General features: G+C 45.3%; 1 protein-coding gene across 2 annotated transcripts in view; it reads left to right on the top strand.

Moving 5' to 3' along the window:
* PLEKHF2 (pleckstrin homology and FYVE domain containing 2) overlaps window positions 1-23773 on the top strand; it is a 105232-nt gene that overhangs the window by 36502 nt on the left and 44957 nt on the right. For both annotated transcript variants that reach the window (XR_009595092.1, XR_009595093.1), the window contains 2 exons: window positions 827-1001; window positions 5040-22815. The gene's annotated coding sequence lies outside the window, so the exon portion shown is untranslated. The remainder of the gene's footprint in view (window positions 1-826; window positions 1002-5039; window positions 22816-23773) is intronic.

The following is a 23773-nucleotide window of genomic DNA, read 5'->3' as shown; positions in this document are numbered from 1 at the left end:
TGGGTGAATGCCCTCTCCTTTATTTTTCCCTCTTTTCAGTGGATGCTAATTTCCCAGCTGCTCATTTACTGGCTGTGTGACAGGACACAATTTTCTTAACCTGCTTCAACCTATTTCCTCTTGTGGGAAGAAGGGATAATAATAGCACTTTCTGGACAGAGTTGTCTTTAAGAAGTTCATCGTTCAGCAGATGTTTAATGAATAGTTAAGCACGAGATGATCAGTGTTTTAATTTACTACTTGTATTTTAAATAACACGCAAATATCTGCTGCCTAATGATAAAGAATATTTTTATTGTTCATTTAAATTTCACTTTGTTTCATTCCCACAGTATATGTGAATAGGTTTGGCTAAGAAAACTATTTTAAATAAATAGATCTCCTCATGGCTTTTAGTTTTTAATGGATTTTATGTTTTGGAGTGTTTTAGGTTCAGAGAAACATTGAGAGAAAGTACAGTGATTTCCTATATGCCCCCTTCTCCCCATGATACACATTCTCTCCCACCTTCAACATCCAGCTCCAGGATGGTATCTTTGTTACAACTGATGGACCCACATTGACCTTTTATTTTTTTTAACTAGAATACTTCTAAGTATAGATTGTTTCTTAAGGTAGTCATTTCTGTGTTCATTGAGGCATCCTAAAGCCTCCCTCATTCAGCATTTAAGGGAAGGGTAGCGGGTCAATGGGGCCCAGCTGCACACCAACCTTTTATTATCTATTCAAGATGCAGGAGCTTCTTGGAATTGGATGGATGGTAAGAATAGTACAACCAGTGTATCCTGTCTGACTGCCCCCTTTCTTTTCTCTTCTACTTCGTAAGGTTCTTTAAGGGCCTTGAAATGCAGAAACGCAGCCCAAACCCAACAATGGGTGGGAGACAAAGCCAGCTTCAGAGATGCCAGTGTGTAACGCCGAGGGGGCGTGGGCAGAATCCGCCAACAAATAATAACACCAGAGGCCATTCAGACTGAGTTCCGCGTGGGAGTGGTGAATGGGTAAGGAGCGTCCCTCTCTTCATTCTGCCTGAGAGCACAAAGCCAACCAGGCTGGCTGGGGAGCATCCCGGCCTCCCATTACTGTTTCCTCAACCAGGCTACGCACTCCGCTCCCCTTGCCAGCCTGTGCGGACATGCTTGGAAAACCAGGCAGGAAGATCTGGCTAGACATTAACTTTCACATTAAACTCTGCCCAAATTAAAAAGGGGACATGTGGCCCTGTGTCTAGACGGTTAGCATATTTGATGCTGACATTTTTTTGCAGTCACCATGTTTTAGAAGTGATAAGTTCTCCCCAAACCAATGGACATCTTAAAAATTAATAGAAGTGGAATTTGAACCTGAGATGTGAAAATGACTCAAGAACAAGGTCCCAAGAGCCTCCTGATTATCTTTGTTGATTTACTAAAAGAGGGAGACAAACATCATACAAGTGAGGGATAAAGAGAATATCTTCATATTTTCCTAAAGCTTTCCATCTTCATGTCCGAAGTCGCTCAGTCGTGTCTGACTCTTTGTGACCCCCATGGACTGTCCATGGCATTCTCCAGGCCAGAATACTGGAGTGGGTAGCCTTTCCTTTCTCCAGGGGATCTTCCCAACCCAGGGATCGAACCCAGGTCTCCCACATTGCAGGCAGATTCTTTACCAACTGAGCCACAAGGGAAGCCCAAGAATACTGGAGTGGGTAGCCTATCCCTTCTCCAGTGGATCTTCACAACCCAGGAATTGAACTGGGGTCTCTTACATTGCAGACTCTTTACCAACTGAGCTATCAGGGAAGCCCTCTTAATGCCTATTGTCAAATATTATAGTTGTCAAGAAATGCATTACAAATTCATTTTTAAAGTGATCAGAAGTTAGGAAGCAATTCTTTTGGAGAGGAAACTGAATGGTTTCTGGAGATGTTCAAAAAGAGGCTAACAAGTACAGTGTTGTGGAAGGCCTGGTGTTGGTCTGGATTCAGCTGGCATAGTAAAACCCTGGGGGAATATACTTCACCCTCTCACTTTCACTTAGACAAATTGGATGTCTGATTTACAGGCTGGGGGTGGGGAATCCCCTCCACTCTTGGCCTAAGTTATGGCGCCTAATCAATCGGCTCATTTAACCATAAATGTGAAAGCTTTGACTGAAAACCTGATATAAATGTAGGCTACTAAACTTTCCCTTATGATTATACAGTGGAAGTGAGAAATAGATTTAAGGGCCTAGATCTGATAGATAGAGTGCCTGACGAACTATGGAATGAGGTTCGTGACATTGTACAGGAGACAGGGATCAAGACCATCCCCATGGAAAAGAAATGCAAAAAAGCAAAATGGCTGTCTGGGGAGGCCTTACAAATAGCTGTGAAAAGAAGAGAGGTGAAAAGCAAAGGAGAAAGGAAAGATATAAGCATCTGAATGCAGAGTTCCAGAGAATAGCAAGAAGAGATAAGAAAGCCTTCTTCAGTGATCAATGCAAAGAAATAGAGGAAAACAACAGAATGGGAAAGACTAGAGATCTCTTCAAGGAAATTAGAGATACCAAGGGAATACTTCATGCAAAGATGGGCTCTATAAAGGACAGAAATGGTATGGAACTAACAGAAGCAGAAGATATTAAGAAGAGGTGGCAAAAATACACAGAAGAACTGTACAAAAAAGATCTTCATGACCCAGATAATCATGATGGTGTGATCACTCACCTAGAGCCAGACATCCTGGAATGTGAAGTCAAGTGGGCCTTAGAAAGGATCACTACAAACAAAGCTAGTGGAGGTGATGGAATTCCAGTTGAGCTATTTCAAATCCTGAAAGATGATGCTGTGAAAGTGCTGCACTCAATATGCCAGCAAATTTGGAAAACTCAGCAGTGGCCACAGGACTGGAAAAGGTCAGTTTTCATTCCAATTCCAAAGAAAGGCAATGCCAAAGAATGCTCAAACTACTGCACAATTGCACTCATCTCACACGCTAGTAAAGTAATACTCAAAATTCTTCAAACCAGGCTTCAGCAATACGTGAACTGTGAACTTCCAGATATTCAAGCTGGTTTTAGAAAAGGCAGAGGAACCAAAGATCAAATTGCCAACATCCACTGGATCATGGAAAAAGCAAGAGAGTTCCAGAAAAACATCTATTTCTGCTTTATTGACTATGCCAAAGCCTTTGACGGTGCGGATCACAATAAACTATGGAAAATTCTGAAAGAGATGGGAATACCAGACCACCTGACCTGCCTCTTGAGAAACCTGTATGCAGGTCAGGAAGCAACAGTTAGAACTGGACATGGAACAACAGACTGGTTCCAAATAGGAAAAGGGGTACGTCAAGGCTGTATATTGTCACCCTACTTATTTACCTTATATGCAGAGTACATCATGAGAAACGCTGGGCTGGAAGAAACACAAGCTGGAATCAAGATTGCCGGGAGAAATGTCAATAAACTCAGATATGCAGATGACACCACCCTTATGGCAGAAAGTGAAGAGGAACTCAAAAGCCTCTTGATGAAAGTGAAAGAGGAGAGTGAAAAAGTTGGCTTAAAGCTTAACATTCAGAAAACGAAGATCATGGCATCTGGTCCCATCACTTCATGGGAAATAGATGGGGAAACAGTGGAAACGGTGTCAGACTTTATTTTTTTGGGCTCCAAAATCATTGCAGATGGTGACTGCAGCCATGAAATTAAAAGACGCTTACTCCTTGGAAGAAAAGTTATGACCAACCTAGATAGCATATTCAAAAGCAGAGACATTACTCTGCCGACAAAGGTCTGTCTCGTCAAGGCTATGGTTTTTCCTGTGGTCATGTATGGATGTGAGAGTTGGACTGTGAAGAAAGCTGAGCACCAAAGAATCGATGCGTTTGAACTGTGGTGTTGGAGAAGACTCTTGAGAGTCCCTTGGACTGCAAGGAGATCCAACGAGTCCATTCTGAAGGAGATCAGCCCTGGGATTTCTTTGTAAGGAATGATGCTAAAGCTGAAACTCCCGTACTTTGGCCACCTCACGCGAAGAGTTGACTCATTGGAAAAGACCCTGATGCTGGGGGGGATTGGGGGCAGGAGGAGAAGGGGATAACAGAGGATGAGATGGCTGGATGGCATCACTGACTTGATGGACGTGAATCTGAATGAACTCGGGGAGTTGGTGATGGACAGGGAGGCCTGGCATGCTGCGATTCTTGGGGTCGCAAAGAGTCGGACACGACTGAGCGCCTGAACTGAACTGAACTGAAACTTTCTTGAGGCTATAAGAGCTCATCCTCTGTCCAGCTGTTGCATTCAGGGAAACAGTCTTTTAATGAACCTCACTTCACACTTGCACAGACTAGATCAGCTTGGCTGGAGGTGGCAGGAAGCTCCCTGTGCAGGTTTCCTGCCCAAGGCTGGGTGGGGCGGGTGGGGCTTTGGGGATGGGGTCTGCGTGAGCACAGCCCAGCGCCTCCTCAGAAAACCTTTCCTGTCTGTGACAGCCAGCACCTGCCAATTCCCCATCAGCTTTCTCCTGTAATATTTTCTCTGTTCTTCACTGCTGCAGTAAACGGCTGTAAAACGTTAAGTATCCACACCCTCAATCCCATCCTTCCTGCCCCTTCCCTGGTTTATTTTTTCCTTCCTTAGCTACCAACCAACAGACTATTTGATTTTGTTTACACATTTTGTTTGTTGTCTCTCCCGCTGGAAGTCAGCTTCTTGAGGTCAGGGCTTTTCCTTTGCGTTTACTGTCTTATCTCCATCACCTAAAACAGTGCCTGGCACATAATAGCTGCTCAGTAAACATCTGTGGCCTGAAAAGAATAGCGGCAGGCCCTACCGTTCAGGCCCTCTTCGTAGCTGTTAGGATACTGGCTCAGAATCGCTGAACACGGGCTTCGCTGGTTTCATGGCAGAGCGAAGGCGGAAGGCGGTGGCGTCACAGGGCAGGCTCCCTGGGCGTGCGCTGTGCCATCGCAGGGACCCATGTTCAGAAGGGGCCTCTGCTTTGACGCTCTGCCGTCACCGTTCTCAAAATCGCTAATAATTTTTTTCTTTGAACGTCTGCTTTGTAGGGAAGTCCAAAGGGAGCACGGAGCGCGCCCGTGCCCTGCAAGAGCCTGTCGCACGTTTCCGCAGGGTCCCGGGCGCCTGTGGACCGGCGCGCCACGCATGCACGCTGGGTGAGAGGCGAGCCACGGCTGGGTGAGCGTGACCCATCTCTGCCGGGGTCTGCAGAGGCTCCCACCTCCTGAGAAGCCGTCTGCATCAGAACCTGCTTGGAAAGCAGAAAGAGGGCAAGGAACACGCTGGTTATCCTGTCTCAGTCCTGTTTGTCTCCTGGTGAGCCGACTGCTTTCTCTGACAACAACACTGTGGAAGGAAATGGAGACAGAACCCTCCATGCCACCGCTCCTTACTTGTCAGTCAGATGACGGTGGCCGGGCTGGCACTCTGCTCTATATTAAAGAAGGAAAATTAAGATTAGTTGGGTGAGTGACCTGCAGCATTGCCGCGGTTCTGTGATGAACACCAGACCTATGCCGGTACCAACTCTGAAATGGGGGTTTTGTCCAAGGCGCCTGTGTTTGCATTTAAAACAGGCTTTGCACACTGTAAACAGTAAAATTCATGCTGATACTTTAAAAGTTTACCTTATCTTTTCTGATAACATTAACTAGCAAATAAAACATCCAGGGAAGAAAGGAAAAAGCTTTATATTTTAGTACATTTAATGACACTTTCTCTTGCTATTTGAACAAGCACAGTTCAGTTCAGTCACTCAGTCGTGCCTGACTCTTTGTGACCCCATGAACCACAGCACGCCAGGCCTCCCTGTCCATCATCAACTCCCCTAGTTTACCCAAACTCATGTCCATTCAGTTGGTGATGCCATCCAACCATCTCATCTTCTGTCATCCCCTTCTCCTCCTGCGCTCAATCTTTCCCAGTATCGGGGTCTTTTCAAATGTCAGTTCTTCACATGAGGTAGCCAAAGTATTGGAGTTTCAGCTTCAACATCAGTCCTTCCAGTGAACACCCAGGACTGATCTCCTTTAGGATGGACTGGTTAGATCTCCTTGCAGTCCAAGGGACTCTCAAGAGTCTTCTCCAACACCACAGTTCAAAAGCATCAATTCTTTGGTGCTGAACATGGGAACCCACAAGTGGGTCCCACAAATGAATTAGCCAGCCCTGTTTGTCATGGCTATGGTTGAGTAATCCAGTCCAGTCTACCAAATTCTGGGGTCTTGTTTCTTAAAGAATTATGTAAGTATTGTTGCCACTGCTGTTGATTGCTGTGCTGTGCTGTGCCTAGTCGCTTAGTGTGTGAGACTTTGCAACCTCATGGTCTGCAGCCTGCCAGGCTCCTCTGTCCATGGATTTCCCAAGCAAGAATACCAGAGTGGGTTGCCATTTCCTTCTCCAGGGTGTCTTCCTGAGCCAGGGATCGAACCCAAGTCTCCTGCTTTAGCACTGAGCAACCTGAGAAGCAGGAAGCCAAACTTACCAGCAGATTGTGTTCCACCTTTTGTTGTTGTTGTTGGTTAGTGGCTTGTTGAGGTCCTTTAATGGACCGGAACCTGGTGGTCCAGAGTCGACCGATAAGAAAGTAAAGGAGAGAGAAAGAGGCTGATATCCCTTGGTTTACGCAGAAAGCCAATAAAGTCCCTGACACAGGGCTTGCTCTGTTCATGGAGGCCTCAGGCACCCTCTCAATGGGGTGAAGGTGCAGAGCGCCTTCTTGAGAGGGTCTTAGAAGCCTGGGCAAGAAAGTGAACTCAGAGAGCCTCTGCGCTCCAAAGAAATAGCCTGAGAGAGCGAGGGAGAGAGAGAGAGAGAAAGCAAGACACGGGGACCAAAGCTCTGATGGAGCAAATGTGTTTTATTTAACATTGTGTAGGTATTTATATTGTCTTACAAGATAGCTATTTTCAGCAGAGATAAAATCAAAACTTACAAGGAAACATGAGGTCATCCATATGAAAGAGAGAGGGTTGTAAATAGTCACTTTTACCATATGGTTCATAAAAAGGAAGAGGGTACTTATCACCGTATAGAAAAACTAGTGAAGGAAATGCCTGGATTCCTCAGCCCCTGGGAGAGGGTTGCCTCTCCTCTTAATTCCTGAATATTCAGGAATTAATAAGGAACAGAGAATTCCTGACAGATCCAAAACAGCACACAGGAAGCCTCCTGTTAACTGCTTCCTGACAGTGGCTAAGATGTGTTTGACTCTTTTGGGACTCCATAGACTGTAGTCTGCCAGACCTCTCTGTCTGTCCATGGGATTTTCCAGTCAAGAATCCACCTTCTTTTACAAGTCAACTACTTAGAACTTGGCACCTAATTTCTCATGGGAACATTGTTTTGAATCATGGTCGGTTCTCCAAGCTAGACCTGAAAAATGTACTGAAATAATGATTTGGCAGATTGTCTTCAGTATATTTGAGCTGTTGGATTAGAGGAGCTAAAGACCGTTAGTGCTGTTTGCACTATGGGATTCCACTTAGTTGCTGGGTGGAGCCATGGGAATTCTGATTGGTTCTGGCTACTGAGCCGTGGGCCCTGGCACATGTCACCCAAGGCCAGTGTCTAATAGACAGTGTGAGATCCTCTGAGGGAAACTCTGCCGTAGTGACTGGCAGTATTACAGGGATGGCTCCCCATCAGCTGGGGTGCCAGGGATGGGGTGACAGAGCAGGGCCCCTGTGGACTGGGATGGCATGGAGCTTTATCGAGCATAACCTCACCTGCTCTGATCAATGAAGTTGTCAATTAGGGTTCTTTGATTGTGAGCAATAGAAGCCAGTTCTGCCTAACTAAAGCAAATAGGCACTTGTTAGATTCTGGGGGCAGCTCACAGACTTGAAGAAAAGTCTGGGTCTTAGGCAGCAAGACAACACCAGGACACTCTTAGTTATTCCTAGGCTGATACCAGCACAACTCAGCTCCAGTCATTTTCTGCTCCTTTGTTACCCCACCCAAAAGTCAGATTTTGGGGAGAGAGGGCTGGATCATCTTAGTTTGGGTCATCTGCCCCTCGCTTGGGGCTTCCCAGGTGATGCAATGGTAAAGAACCCTCCTGCCAGTTCAGGAGACGCAAGAGCCGCGAGTTTGATTTCTGGGTTGGGAGGATCCCCTCGAGGAGGGCATGGCAACCCACTCCAGTATTCTTGCCTGGAGAATCCCATGGACAGAGGAGCCCGGCGGGTTACAGTCCATGGGATCACAAAGAGTCAGACACGACTAGGTGACTGAGCTCGCATGCATGCCGCTTCCTCAGCCAGGAGCTGAGGACCTTGATGGACAGTAGCACTGCCCACAAAGAGACATGGAGATGTTTGTTTCCAAAAACAACAGACATCTACCAGCACTGCTTGTGCACTCTTGGAGTAGCCTAGAGGGGTGGATGGAGAGGAAAACAACATGAAACTAACCATACCCCTGGGCATGATTTCATAAGTTGGGGTCTGTAGCCTGGGGATGCTGCTGACGTATTTTGTGTCTGAACATTATAGTGGCTGCTGCAGGCACTCCAGGTTGCTGAGGCTTCTTCCTTCTTAGCCTTCAGGCCAGCAGTTCTTAACCCTGGCTGCACACAAGGAAGGGGTGAGGATGGGGAAGGGAGGCTTCTCTAAAAATAACCAATGCTGAGGCCTTACCCCTGAGATTGAGGTTTAATAGTCACTATCCAATAGTGAGCTTGGATATCAGAATTTATTAAAGCTCCCCTGGTTAAGTTAACACATAGCCAAGGTTGAAGGGATCTGTTTTGGGATCTTAACCTGGCCATGGCCCCACCAGCACTCTTGAGTGGGAGGACTGAGTGTGGAGAGTTTCTCTCCTGTAGGTTTACTGCCAGAAGCAAGTTCAAACTTCTTTTTCGTTCTAGAAAAGCTTGAGATATTTTTTCCCCTGCAGTAGCTTGCTGCTGCTGCTGCTGCTGCTAACTCACTTCAGTCGTGTCCGACTCTTCGTGACCCCATGGACTGCAACCTACCAGGCTCCTCCATCGTGGGATTTTCCAGGCAAGAGGACTGGAGTGGGGTGCCATTTCCTTCTCCAACTGCAGTAGCTTGGTCCCACTTTATTTACGCAAATGTAACTTTAGGCCTGTTGCTGAAACAAATATACTGACTTAGCCCTCAGAGGAGGAGATGAAATGCCAGAAAGACTTGGGGCTGGACCGTGTTCACCTGTTGTGTCTTCCCCTGCTCTGGGTGCCCAGGTGACCCCTCTAAGGTCCCTCTACCCTCAGTTCCTGCCTGGGGAGAAAAAGGGACGATCAAAGTCCTTCAGATACGGATCCACTTGCCACAACAGAGTGGTGAAGTTGCGTCTCGGGTCCCCGGTCCCAAAGCCTGGCCAACCAAGAGTGCATGTGTTCTTCCAGGGGCTCTGGCCCGCCTCCCTTTGCACGGCGGTCACAGCTGGAGTAGGAGCGGCGGACCCCTGGGGGTGGGCTTGTTTTATCCTTGAGTTGCCATTATCACGAGATCTGTCCCCGCTGAGCTGCTTCCTGTCTTTCATCCCAGCTTAGCGCGTTCCACATTGGCGTCACTGTTGTCTGTCATCCGTTTGAGCCTGCGGAAGAAAGAAATGCTGACTCTGGCTTTGGGAGGCCTTCCAGAACATCTGGCCCAGGGTTCCTTGCAAGCTGTAGGTGGAGGCATTTCTGGACACATCTGAGGGGGGAACGTGGTAAGCCCAGGCCACTGAGCCCCTTCTGGGTGACTCAGGTGGCCGGCCCCCACCAGCCAGCTGGAAGGACGGCAAGCAAAGCCTCCCCGTTCGGGGGGTGAGGCCGGGGCACGGCTCCCTGCTGCTGCAGCCTCGTTTTGGGGCTTACTGGCCACAGCATGGCCTGGGTTGCTCCCACGGGTTCTCTCAGCTACATGCCAGCGCCCCTGGCACTTTGCGACGCTGGTTTGGCCTCTGGGGGGGGCTGTTCTTAAATCCACTCATGAAGTCAGGCAGCCTCACAGAGGAAGCAGCAACGGGCCCCTTGGAGTCAGACCGTTTTGGTGGGGGAAGGTGATGGTTCTGACTTTTCCCAAGGGAAACTTTTCACAGGAAAAAATGTAAAAACTCTCCCCCAAAGTCTCAGAATCGGCAGTGATGGTTCTAACTGGGAAGCGGCATGGTGCCTACACAGGAATGGTGAGGCTTCTTCTGCCACGCTGACTGCTGACCGGAGGCTTCCCATCCCCGTGGTAACTTAACGATGACCCCAGGAGAGTGGGCGGCCAACGGTTAAGATCGTGGTCTTTGAAATCAGGTGGACCTGTGGTTGAGAGTCAGTCTGTACTATTACAAACCTTGTGACCTTGCAGAGTCATTCAACTTTACTAAGGCCTCAATTCCTTCCTTCAGAAACTGGGGACATAAGTGTTTACCTGAATTTGCATTTCCTTAACTTCTTCAAGTCCTTTGTTCTCTTAGCTGTAAACTGGGGATGACAACTGTTCCTGGCTGGGACTTCCCTGGTGGTCCCGTGGTTTAGAGTCTGACTTGCCAAAGCAGGGGACGTGGGTTGGCACCCTAGGAATCTAGAAGATTCCACACGCCACAGGGCTGCTGAGCCCCTGCTCAAAGACACTGAACCTGCATGCCTGGAGTCTGTGGTCTGCATCGAGAAGCCGCCACGACGAGAAGCCCGAGCATTGCGACTAGAAAGTAGCCCCTGATCTCTGCAACTAGGAGAAGCCGGTGGGCAGCAAGGAAGACCCAGCACAGCCACAAATAAATAAATAAATAAAACCCCCGAAGCAAAAAACAAGCCCACAAAACAAAAACCAATTGTTCTAAGCTCAGAGGGTTGTTGTAAGGATAAATGATACAAGGGTTTTGATGTTCTTGGGCCAGTACTGGGCACACAGCAGCCATGCGTGGATTGGAGGCTGTTTTTATCAGGAACGGTGGTATCTGCCATCTCTGTTGTAAGCTGTCCTTCGGATCCAAGGAAGCAAGGTTTACAAAAGCACTTGGAAGGCGGGAGATGGGCATACATGTAAGGTAACTGCTTGGAAACTGAATTCCGCTGTTGATTGAATGATTAATTTTTCTCCTTTAACAGTCAGGGTAGCCACTGGTGGGCTGATGAAGTGTCCTCAGGAGCCAGAGCCCCCACTGGTCCAGGCCCTGCTCTTGCCTTCAGTCGAGGGCTAACCTGATCACTGCATGAAGGCAATATGAAACTTTTCCAAGACTCACAACTCTGATCTTTTTTTTTTTTTTTTTTTTGGCAGGATGATGTAAATCTTTTATTTTATTTTTTGAAAACTTTCACCAGATTTGTGCCTTCACCACTGATCTCTGAGAAGCCCGATGATGAATGGGGACCCACTGTTGGGCTCTTACGTAAGGAGTCAGAGCTGAACCCCTGCTTCCCGGGGTGCGGCTGTTTAGCAGGATGCGTGCGGCCTTGTGGCTTATCTGGCTCTCGTGGTCCCTGTGGAAGTTCCGCAGTGCTGTGGGGAATCCTTTATCCTGAGCAGTTGCGAGATAGCTTGTTTTCCAATAACCTAGAGTAAGCATCTAGTTATCTCTTGCTGTGTAACCACTGTCCCCTGCTTTGTGACTCAGAGCGCCGACGGGCTTCTGTCTGTCTGTGCCGCCCTGTCTGTGCTGCAGTGTTGGGACCTGGGCTGGGAAGGCGAAACGGCCCGAGGCAGCCACGGGGCGACAGAGTGGGGCATCTTCCCTCATAAATCCCAGTGATGTTTTATGTGGACCATGTTTTAAAAAGTCTTTATTTAATTTGTAACAATATTGTTTATGTTTTGTGGGTGGTTTTTTTTTTTTTTTGGCTGTGAGCATGTGGAAATCTTAACTTCCCCACCAGGGATCAGATCTATACCCCCTGCACTGGAAGGTCTAGTCTTAATCACTGGACCACCAGGGACATCCCCAGACATTTTTTTAAAAGACAGTTTAAGAACACTAGTCAAAGTGGGTGGAGTGCTTAGGCTTATTTGGAAGAAGGATGCCAATAGCCATGCGCTGGTGCCTTGTGTGAGACTGAAGGTTTGGTTTGTGAGGCTGTAAGCAGTTTAAAGTCCCTCTTGTACCACTCAAGCTAAGATGCTAACTTCCTAAAGGAGCAAAACTTCCTCGTTTTGCTGAGATCCCAGACAAATCATCTGCTTTCATATAAGCAGAGATGTAGCTCATACCTGACTCCAGTTACCAAAATAGGATAGTCATAGCTGAGAGCCTTCTCTAATTAGACCCTGCTTAATAGCCATGTAATTTCCTATTCATTTTATCCTGAGGAGAGTTTGCATCTATTTGCATTGGTTTACTATAATTTGAGAAGTCCTAAGTTCATCATAGTTTCTTAAAAAAAGAAAGTAATAATGTAACTGTGTATATTTGTATTTTTTAATCAGCAGGGTCAGGGCATGGACAGAAAGGGGAAATACTGATGGATAGACAGATTCATAGCAGGACAGAGAAGATAAAAATCATGTTTCATTCCCCCTTCCAGAGATAACTGCTAATACACTTTCACCCGCTCTTTTTTAGTGGCATATATTTAAAACATCTTGTTATAAATATGATGCTCAATTGTTATAGAAAAGTGAAGGAAAACACTTTAATAATTCCCCCTTAAGGTAACCAGTGTTACCATTATTACCCTACCATGTTGTTGCCTTTGTTTTCTGCCCTGCACATATAGGCAAACAAAGAATATGCGTTTTCCCAAACAAAAATCATAGCACAGACTTTAATTGTACTAGGTAGAAATGATAGCACATGGGGAACATACATATTTTGCATTTCAGTCTTATTTATAAACATTGATGGAAACTATCATAAAATATTGGGTATAAGATCCATCAGTCTGCTTGAAGAAATGTAGCGTGAGCAAGTGAATTTCATTTCAGGAATGCAGAGATAAAGAATATTAGGAAATCTGCTACTCAGTCTTATGTGAGCACTTTATATGATCATTTTGATACTGAAAAGTCATATGAAAATTCACATGATTTAAAAAAATCTGAAATTAACAGTAATACCCTTGATTGGACACAGTTCTATTAGAGTCAAAGAAAAATTAATGGCACCCTTTTCTCCTTGTTTAAAAGTGCATGTCAATATAGTGAGCAAGACAATGAAACAAGTCTAAATATTGGAGAGAAGAAGGCAAAATTGTCTTCATTTGAAGATATGATTGTTTACCAAGAGAATCATTAAAAAGCTTTTGGAAGTAATAGCATTCCCTGTAGTTTACAAGTACAAGTTAAATATATATAAAATGAATGGTTTCTTATATTTCAGCATCGACCAATTAGAAAATGTAATGGAAAAGATATTCTACTTATAAAAGAATCAAGAAAATGAAATACCTAGGAATACATGTAACTAAACCCCTAACAAAATAGAATAAAATGTGTACAAAACTCTGCTGAGAGAAATAAGGTGAGGACACGTGGAAAGACGCACATTCTTAAGCCAATCTGTAAATCCTATGTGATCTCTATAAAAATCCCAGGTGATTCCAAATGAATTCTGAAACGCATAGTGGGAGAGGAACAATAAGAAAATGGCCAGGATAATTCTGGAAAAGGCAAGTCACGAGGAGGTACTTGCCCACTTAGTACTAAAAGGTGCCGTGCTGTCCTGTGCTGAGTCACTCAGCCATGTCTGACTCTTTGTGAACCCGTGGAATGTAGCCCGCCAGGATATTCTGTCCATGGGGATTCTCCAGGCAAGAATACTGGAGTGGGTTAGAAGGTATTATAAGGCTATAGCAACTAAGTGTATGATATCAATCCTGGAACAGACAGATCAATGAAACAAGAAAGCGCAGTCCGGAGTGTGTGTGTGTGCTGTGGGCTGAGTTAAGTACCCCCAGCATCCATAAGTAAAAGTCCTAGCCCCCAGGATCTCAGGATGTGATGGATTTGAGATACTGGAGTGTCTTTAAAGAGGCCATTGCGTTAATATGAAGCTGTTAGGTTGACTTTAACCCGATATGATTGGTGTCAGTGTAAGAGCAGATTGGGACACAGACCTTGTGCACAGGAGACCGTGTGAAAATGCAGGAAGACCGCTGTCCAAAGCCGAGGGGAGAGGACTCAGGAGAGGTCAGCGCTGCTGGCGCCTCGGTCTCAGACTTCTGGCTTTTGAACTATAAGAGAATGGGTTTCTTGTTACGTGCCATCCTGAATGGGATGGGGGTTTGGGGGAGAATGGACACAGGGATATGTACGGCTGTGTCCCTCCGCTGTTCATCTGAAAGTACCACAACACTGTTCATCGGCTGTACTCCAATACAAGGTGTTTTTGGTGTTAAAAAAAAAAAAGAAAAGAAATTTCTGTTGTTTAAGCCATTCAGTCTGCTGCTTGTTATGGCAGCCCTAACAAACTAGGACAATGTTTATATGTATATGATAAAGGTGGCATTTCAAACCCTTGACAGCTACCTAGCAGAAACACCATAAAGCTTGATCCTTACTTTAATTTTTACACCAAAATAAATTGTAAATACTAAAAATTCAAAGATTAAAAATCAACCATAAAATACTAAAATATGGGTAACTATTTTTATTGTCCTGAAATGCAGAAGGTAAGATACCAAAGGGAAATGATAGAGGAATATTTTATAGATTCAGGTACATACAATGAAATAAAACAGTTTGAAGATTAAGAATAATAAAGTTGAAAAACAAATGACAAATGAAGGAAATATGTTTGCAGCAATTATGACAATGAGCCAATATCTCTAAGATACAAAGGACATTTACAAATTCATATTAATAAGGCAAGGCCTTTAAAAATGAGCAAAGGATATAAACAGCAGTTCACAAAAGATTAAAAGCAAATGAGAAGTAAATATATGAAAATGTGTTCATTCTCACTCATAATTAAAAGAATACTAATTAAAGCAACACAGATAGTCCTTGTTTGTGGTAGCTGGTGGCAACTGCAAAGAGGGACAGTATCAGTGGTGGGGCCGGGGCTTTTGAAACTCTTGCTGGGAGTGTAATTGGTTCAGACTTTCTGGAGGGGAGCTTGACAGTATGTGTTATTATTAGGACGGGCATATTCTTTAAGGCTGGTTTCTGATTGTGTCTAAGGAGATATTGGGCATATGTGTAAAGGTGATTGCATGAGTGTGCTCCTTGTGATATTTCCTACATTTTTGTAATAGCCAAAAATGTAGGAAATGTCCACCAGTAGGAAATTAGTTGTATTCTGGAATACAATATGGCCATTCAAATTAATGGCCCCAATATATGTCTGTATTTATTATTATGTAAAAATGTCTGTTAGAGACTCAGTGGAATAAGCATTTGAAAAAAATGGATATCGTGATTCCATTTTGTAAAATTATATGCCTAGTAAGATGTCTGTAAGATAATTTGTTAGACTGTTAGTAGTGATTGCCTGTTGACGATAGAATTTGGCATAGTTGTTGTTTTTTTGCTTATCATTTTTAGTGTTTGGAATTATGATGAACACAGACTATTTTTATCATCAAAATAACAGTTTTTCTTGGGGGAAAACTATTCATAAATACTTTAATCATTGTAAAGTAATAACAGTTCCTCTATTGTTGCTGCTGCTGCTGCTAAGTCGCTTCAGTCATGTCCGACTCTGTGCGACCCCATAGACGGCAGCCCACCAGGCTCCGCCGTCCCTGGGATTCTCCAGGCAAGAACACTGGAGTGGGTTGCCATTTCCTTCTCCAATGCATGAAAGAGAAAAGTGAAAGTGAAGTCGCTCAGTCGTGTCTGACTCTTCGCGACCCCATAGACTGCAGCCCACCAGGCTCCTCTATTGTTAGGCATTTACATTTTTTCTAAATTTTTAGTATTATAAGTAGTGCTGTGATGAACTTTTTTGTGCACAATGTTTGTTCATATTTCAGATTATTTTCTTGGAGTGAAATTACTAGATCAAAGGTATGAACATTTTTAAAGCCCTAGATATGTATTGTTAAATCATTTCTGAGAAATGATTTGAATAGCTTTGTTTATCACACCCTTATCAATATTGAGTATTCTTACTCTGGATAATATTTGCTAAATTAATGGGAGTAAATGATATTCCATTGCTATTTTTATTTGAATTTCATTTTTTACAGATTAGCCACTAAAGAAGATACTTCTGTAAATTCTTTAGTCATATCATATGCATTTTTCTGTTGAAGTACTGCTGCTTAACTTTTAATTAACTATTACAGATATAGTAATATTTTGTCATAGTAATATTTTTAAAATTTGAGTTAATAGTAAGAGTTTTGAGTTTTAAGTTGTTTGGGTTTCCCTGGTGGCTCAGACATTAAAGAATCTGCCTGGAATGCAAGAGACCTGGATTCAATGCCTGAGTCAGGAAGATCCCCTGGAGAAGGCAATGGCAACCCATTCAGTATTCTTGTCTGGAGAATTCCATGGACAGAGGAGCCTGGAGGGCTATAGTCCATGGGGTCACAGAGAGTCGGACACAACTGAGTGACTAACACTTTCACTTTAAGTTGTTTAATTGTTGTTGTTCAGTTGCTCAGTTGTGTCTGACTCTTTCTAACCCCATGGACTGCAGCACACCAGGCTTCCCTGTCCTTCACCATCTCCCAGAGCTTGCTCAAACTCATGTCCATTGAGTCGGTGATGCCATCCAACCATCTCATCCTCTGTCGTCCCCTTCTCCTCCTGCCTTCAATCTTTCCCAGCATCAGGGTCTTTTCCAGTGAATCAGTTCTTTGCATCAGGTGGCCAAAATATTGGAGTTTCAGCTTCAGCATCAGTCCTTCCAATGAATATTCAAGATTGATTTCCTTTAGGATTGACTGGCTTGGTCTCCTTGCTGTCCAAGGAACTCTCCAGAGTCTTCTCCAACACCACAGTTCAAAAGCATCAATTCTTTGGCGCTCAGCCTTCTTAGTAGTTAAATTAATTGATCATTTTCTTTATAATTTATTTTGTTGATGTTATGCTTATGTAGTCTTTCCCTATCCAGGTATAAGATGAAGTAACCATATTTTCTTATACTTGGTGTCAAATTTTTTTTTTTCACATTTTAACTTAAAATTTTTTTCAGTGTGAAATGACATGGTGTTCTAAATATTTTTCCAAGTTTCCATTTCCCCATGACTTTAAGAAAAAAAAAATTGACTTTATATTTTAGAGCAGTTTTGGATTTACAGCAAAATTGAGCAGAAAATACAGAGTAGCCTTATTTCCCCCCTCACCCCCCTACCCCCAGCCTCCTTCACTATCAAAATCCCCTACCAGAGTTGTACATTTGTTACAATCGGTGAACCTACATTGACGCATTATAATCCAAAGTCCATAGTTTATATTGCTGCTGCTGCTGCTAAATCGCTTCAGTCGTGTCAGACTCTGGGCAAGCCCACAGATGGGGGTCCGCTGTCTCTGGGATTCTCCAGGCAAGAACACCGGAGTGGGTTGCCATTTCCTTCTCCAAGGAATGAAAGTGAAAAGTGAAAGTGAAGTCGCTCAGTCGTGTCCGACTCTTAGCGACCCCATGGACTGCAGCCTACGAGGCTCCTCCACCCATGGGATTTTCCAGGCAAGAGTACTGGAGTGGGGTGCCTGTGCCTTCTCCGATAGTTTATATTAGGGTTCATTTTTGGTGTTGTAGGTTCTACGGGTTTTGACAAATGTGTAATGACACGTGTCCACCTTTATAGCATCCTGCACAGTGGTTTCACTGCTCTGAAAATCCTCTGCGCTCCACCTATTCACCCCTCCCCATCCCCAACCCCTGGCAACCACGGATCTTTTTATTGTCTCCATAGCTTTTCCTTTTCCAAGATGTCATCGTACGGCTGGAATCCTATACTGAGGTTGGAATCATCCCATTTGCAGCCGTCTCATATTGGCTTCTTTCACTTAGCAATGTGCATTTAACTTTCCTCTATATTTTTTTCAGGTCTTGGTAGCTTGTTGTTGTGGTTTTTTTTTTTTTAGTGTTGAAAAATATTTCATTGTATTGACCATTATATACCAGTTTATTTATCCATTCTCCTGCAGGAAAATCTTGGTTGCTTCCAAGTTTGGGCAATTATAAAGAAGCTGCTGTACTATCCACGTGCAGGTTTTTGTAGTGACATAAGTTTTTACCTCATTCGGGTAAATACCAAGCAGCGAAACTGCTGGATCTTAAGGTGAGAGGAGAGTATGTCTAGTTTTGTAAGAAACCATCAAACGGCCTTCCAAAAGGACTGTAGTTATTTGCAGTCCCATCAGAAGGGAAGAGCGTTCTCATTGCCCTACATCCTCGTCAGCCTTTGGCGCTGTCAGTGTTCTGGTTTCCAGTCATTCTGTTAGGTGTATAGTGGCATCTCATTGCTGTTTTCACTTGCATTTCCCTAATGGCATATGGTGTTGAGCATCTTTCATATATATATGGGCTCGCACAGAGTCAGACCCGACTGACGCAACTTAGCAGCATATACATATTTGGCTGTGCTGGGTCTTTGTTGCAGCATGTGAGGTCTCTGACCAGGGATCAAATTTGGGCCCCCCTGCATTGGGAACCCGGAGTCTTAGCCCCTGGACCACAAGGGAAGTCCCCCCATCCTTTCGTTGTTGTTGAGCATCTTTTAATAGTCTTACTTGCCTTCTGTATATCTTCTATCTTCTTTGATAAAGTGTCTGTTCAGAGCTTTAGCCAGTTTTTAAATCAAGTTGCTCATTTTCTCGTTGTTGAGGTTTAAGAGTTCTTTGTGTATTTTAGATTCCCAGTCCTTCATTAAATATGTCTTTTGCAAGCATTTTGTTCCAGGCTGTGGCTTTTCTTTTTACTATCTTGACAGTGTCATTTTCATTGTGTGATTTTTAATTTTTGTAAAGTCCAAATTATCATCAGGTATTTCATGAACTGTGCCGGTGGTGTTGTGTCTAAAAAATCATTGCCGTGCCCAAGGTCACCTAGATTTTCTCCTGTTATCTTTTAGGAATTTTATAGTTTTGCATTTTTGATTTGTTTTGAGTTGTGAAGAATGTAAGATCTTTGTCTAGATTTTTTCCTTTTCATGTGGATGTCTGGTTATTCCAACACTATCTGTTGAAAAGACTGTCCTTTTTCCACTGTATTATTTCTCAGAATCTTTTAAAAGTAATCTATCCATTAGCCTTTTATTTGAGGTGTGTCCTTTGTCAGGTTCTTTGTATAAAGTTTGTTTCTGGATTCTTAATTTGTCCCTGCTAATATGTTTGCTTATAACTTGCATATACTTGATATTTTAATAAGGAGTGCTAAAATGAAGATGAACCAGTTCCCAATTATTACTATTTTTCCCTTTAAAATTTTTTTTGGTTTTCCCTAAGAGAAGAAAGTGAAAGTCACTCAGTCATGTCCGACTCTTTGGGACCCGATGGACTGTAGCCCGCCAGGCTCCTCTGTCCATGGGGATTCTCCAGGCAAGAATACTGGGGTGGTTAGCTGTTCCCTCCCCTAGGGGATCTTCTCAACCCAGGGATTGAACCCAGGTCTCCCACATTGCAGGAGGATTCTTTACCATCTGAGCCACCAGGGAAGCCCTGGTTTTCCCTGGCCATTTGTTTTTCCAAATTTGTGAGGTTTTACCAAAAAGTCCTGTTTGATTTTTGAATGGGATTAATGAAGCCATAAATTAATTTGGGAAGACTGACACTTTGGCTTCTCATTTTTAGGAACCTGATGGGTAACTCAGTCATAATGTTTAGTTCATTAATTGAATTAGGTCAAAGGGCATGGAGGTGAAATTGACCTCAACAGAAAGGTACAAACCAGACCACAATAGGCACTCTCTAAGGCAGGTTTATGGAGGAAGAGGCCAGGAACTGTGGGGATCACAGAGGCACTCCCAAGGATAATTGATCAGCCAGAGGCATTATAGGGCCCAGACTTTGTTTTGAAGTTTTTATTCTAGGACGGATTGACCCTGAGGGGAAGTGAGGCTGTGTTTTGATATGGATTCCTTTATCTGGGTGGAGGAGGAGTGTGGAAGAGCTGGCTGCAACTAGCATTGTGTTCTGTCTGGGGACCTTCCACATGGACAAGCTCCCTTGGTAAGAGGGCCAGTGTCGGGCAGTGGAAAGTACACGGGCTTCAGGTTAAATCTGGGTTTGAATTCCGACAGCTATGTGTGTGATCTTGGCCTTTAACTTCTCTGATCCTCATCTGAAATGTGGATAACTATAGGGTTGTTATTTGTATTAAATGGGGTGATAACACAAAGTCCCTGTATGGCCCCGGCACGCAGTAACACGAAACAGTTGGTGGTTGTCAGTAATAGTAATACAATTATTGTTTCTTTGGTGGTGGGAGGATTAAAAGGAGTAATGGATATAAAGAGTTATCACAGTGCCTGGTACATATTGAAAATGTTAGTCTCTCAGTCGTGTCCGACTCTTTGTGACCCCATGGACTGTAGCCCACCAGGCTCTTCTGTCCTTGGAATTCTCCAGGCAAGAATACTGGAGTGGGTTGCCATTCCCTTCTCCAGGGGATCTTCCTGACCCAGGGAACAAACCCAGGTCTCCTGCATTGTAGGTAGATTCTTTACCATCTGAGCCACCAGGAAGCCCCTGGTGCCTATTATGGCAGTTATTGTTGTCAGTGTTGTTGGTATTGGGTTGTTATGCCTGTAGCATGCAGGCATTCCACACGTGACCCTAAAAGACTTGGGTGCAAAGGCACTAATTGTGAACTGTGCTGGCAAGTGCCGCGGGCCCGTCCTGCCCACCTGCGTGGTGTTGCCCCCAGGAGACCTGGTGGACTTGGCCCAGGTGCCTGGACTATGCTCTGAGAATTGAGTCTCCTCCAGAATCCATTGTCTCTGACCATAATGATGTGGAATCCCCCAAGCCCTTCTCCGCTCTGCAACCCCCGGCCTCCTAAATTGTAGAGGAAGCAGCCTTGCCCTGGCAGGTCAGGGACTCAAGGCTCTAGTCTTTACCCCCTTTTTCTGGACTGAGGTATATTAAGCAAATCAGGTTATCTCCCTGAGGATCCTTTTTGTTATCCATACAGTGAGGTCAATATAACTTACTAATCGCTCCTTCCCAGGACTGTATGAGGCTCAAATGAGAGAAGGTAGAGACGACATCTGGTGTATACTGGGCCTCTAGCTAGGGTTATTCAACAAAATACAGGATGCTGGGTAAATCTGAATTTGAGATATACAGAAGAATTTGTTAAGGATAAAGTGAAGTCGCTCAGTCGTGTCCGACTCTTTGCAACTCCATGAAACTATAGGCTACCAGGTTCCACTGTCCATGGGATTTTCCAGGCAAGAATACTGGAGTGGGTTGCCCTTAGGGTAGGTATATCCCAAATACCCATAAGACACCCTTATACTGAAAAACTTACTTGCTGTTTAGCTGAAGTTCAAATTTAATTGGGAACCCTATGCTTTCATTTGCTAAGCCTAGCACCCTATCCCTAACGAATGTCAGTTCCCTTCCTACCATCTGGAAGCCTAGATTTGTAGCCCTGACTACCTCCCAGGCCCCTGGGAGGGTCTCATGAATTCCCACCAAGGGATTCAATCAACAAAGGCTTGCTGGGCTGGTAGGGGAGACACATAAAGACAGAGGGGTAGCAGTTGGTTAGTCAAAACTGTGGACTTGTATCATGAAATGGCCTAAAAAAAGGTCACAGGCTGCTCAAATATGAGCTGTTGGTGTGAGGGTGGCCATTGAGTCTCTGGAGCCTCCTTTTGGACTGGGAGCTCCAGAAGAACGGCATCTGATCTCTTTCTGGAGCTGAAGGTGGTGTCTGTCCCCTCCCGCTGGTTCTGCAGAGGAGGAGCTGGGTCACGGGCAGGGCAGGGCAGGGGAGAAGCCGGGAGAAGCCGCTTCTTGCTCACCAGCCTCCCATCCCCATGCCTTCCCCAGGCTCTGCTCACACCTGTCCATGAATCAGCTCTGCTCTGGCTCCCCTGATGGCAGAAGCCTTCCGGCCTGCCCTGCAGCAGAGATTCTTTTCTGGGCTCTTCGGAAGGTGGGGAGAAGGATGACCTGCCCGTCAGAGTTGGGAGACTCTATGAGCAGATCAGTGCGGTGGGCTTTCCTCCTGCCTTTGGGGGGTACTTGAGGTGGAGGGAAGGCGCGGCTGCCAGTGCTCTTGGAGGGGGAAGCTTCTCCGACACTTGTATGGCGTCAGACGACTTGCAGGGGGCGGGTGGAGCGGGTCTCACCTGCGGGGAGAGCGGAGGCCCTGCTGTGTAGACCGGGGTCAGCTCTGGTGCAGATGCTGTCAGCTCATGTTAGAGCTTCTTTGTGTCCTGTTCCTTCTCTGAGAGTTAGGTGTGATAAACCGCCAGTCTCATAGGCTTGCTGTGAGACATGAAAAGATGCAGTTAAAGTGCTTAGTCCAGCACCTGGTGTTGATACGAGGAGGGAAGGGCCACTCTGAACTTGGATTGAGATGGTTTCTCTGAAGTAAACGGGAAAGATTTCCATGACACCTTGCTTTATGCAGCTGTCCTGGGTGGGAGGTGGGGTGGTGGCAGAGTTCTGCTCTGCTCCCCTCTCCCTGACCTCCAGTAAGGGGTATGTGTGTGTGTGTGTGATGTGTGTGTGTTGTGTGTGTTGTGTGTGTGTGTGTGTGTGTAGTGTGTAGTGGGTAAAATCAGCTCACGGGCTCACAGCAAAACCACCTGAAATCTTTATAAACTGAAAACCTGTCCCTGCAGAATTCCAACCAGAGGCACACCCGAAAGTCAATGCCAGAGAAATTGTGCCACACCCAGGATGGGTCACCTCTGGAGGATGCTTCTGTACTTAGTCCCAGACGGATCTGCATCTGCATGAAGGAGGGACTGAATGGTAAACCCACTGATACAGACACAAAGAAAAGGTGTCTGACATGAGGACACCTTAGAAGGTGAGGAGAGACATAGTATATATTGGGCCCCAGGTGCTCTGCACACACTACTTCGTTTACTCTTCATAAGAATCCTAGATCGTAGATAGCTTTCCATCAGTTTATAGAGATGGGGGTTCACAGGTTAAGCAAGAACCCCGATGTCACGCAGCAACAGGCGGTTGCCTGCAACCGACTCAGCAGGCACCTCCTGGCTCTCAGAGCGTTCCAAGCCACTGCTCGGATCCTGTGTCCACGGCAGAGGTGGATGCTGGTTGAGATCTCTTTTCTCACCAAATTCAGGGCAGCCTCAGCGCCCTTCCATAGACAGCCGGCCACTCCAGACCTGCAGGGTAGGCATGCAAGCCCTGCCTGTGGCCCTCCCAGCACCATTCCAGCTGCTGTCCCATGGGTCATCGTGGGCTCTTCCTGCCAACTCAGGTTGATCTCGGCCTGCAGTGGCTTGAAGCAGGATTTAGATTCCCAGCTGGGGAGTGAAGTCAGGCTGCGGCAGAGACAGCGCTGAATCTTAGCCACTAGACCAGAGGCCAGTGGCAAGGCCCTGGCCCATCAGCTGTGTAGAAATGAATTTCAACGGAGAGATGGAAAGGAGTGAAACAAGTAATGTATTAGGAGGAGAAAGGGGGACGTGAATAGACACACGGGCGGGCTCAGAGAGAGTTGCGCTCTCACGGTAATTTGAATCACATAGTGAAGTGAAGTCGCTCAGTCGTGTCCGACTCTTTGCAACCCCGTGGACTGTATGTAGCCTACCAGGCTTCTCCGTCCACGGGATTCTCCAGGTAAGAATACTGGAGTGGGTTACCATTTCCTTCTCCAGGGGATCTTCCCAACCCAGGGGTTGAACCCAGGTCTCCTACTTTGGAGGCAGACGCTTTAACCTCTGAGCCACCAGGGAAGCCCTATGAATCACATACGGGGCGTTTATTCTGGGTTTCCTTGGGCCAATCACCTTGCT

The sequence above is a fragment of the Ovis aries genome, chromosome 9 (assembly GCF_016772045.2).
Source record: "Ovis aries strain OAR_USU_Benz2616 breed Rambouillet chromosome 9, ARS-UI_Ramb_v3.0, whole genome shotgun sequence".
Taxonomy (NCBI): domain Eukaryota; kingdom Metazoa; phylum Chordata; class Mammalia; order Artiodactyla; family Bovidae; genus Ovis; species Ovis aries.
This window is presented reverse-complemented; position numbering and strand designations above follow the sequence as displayed.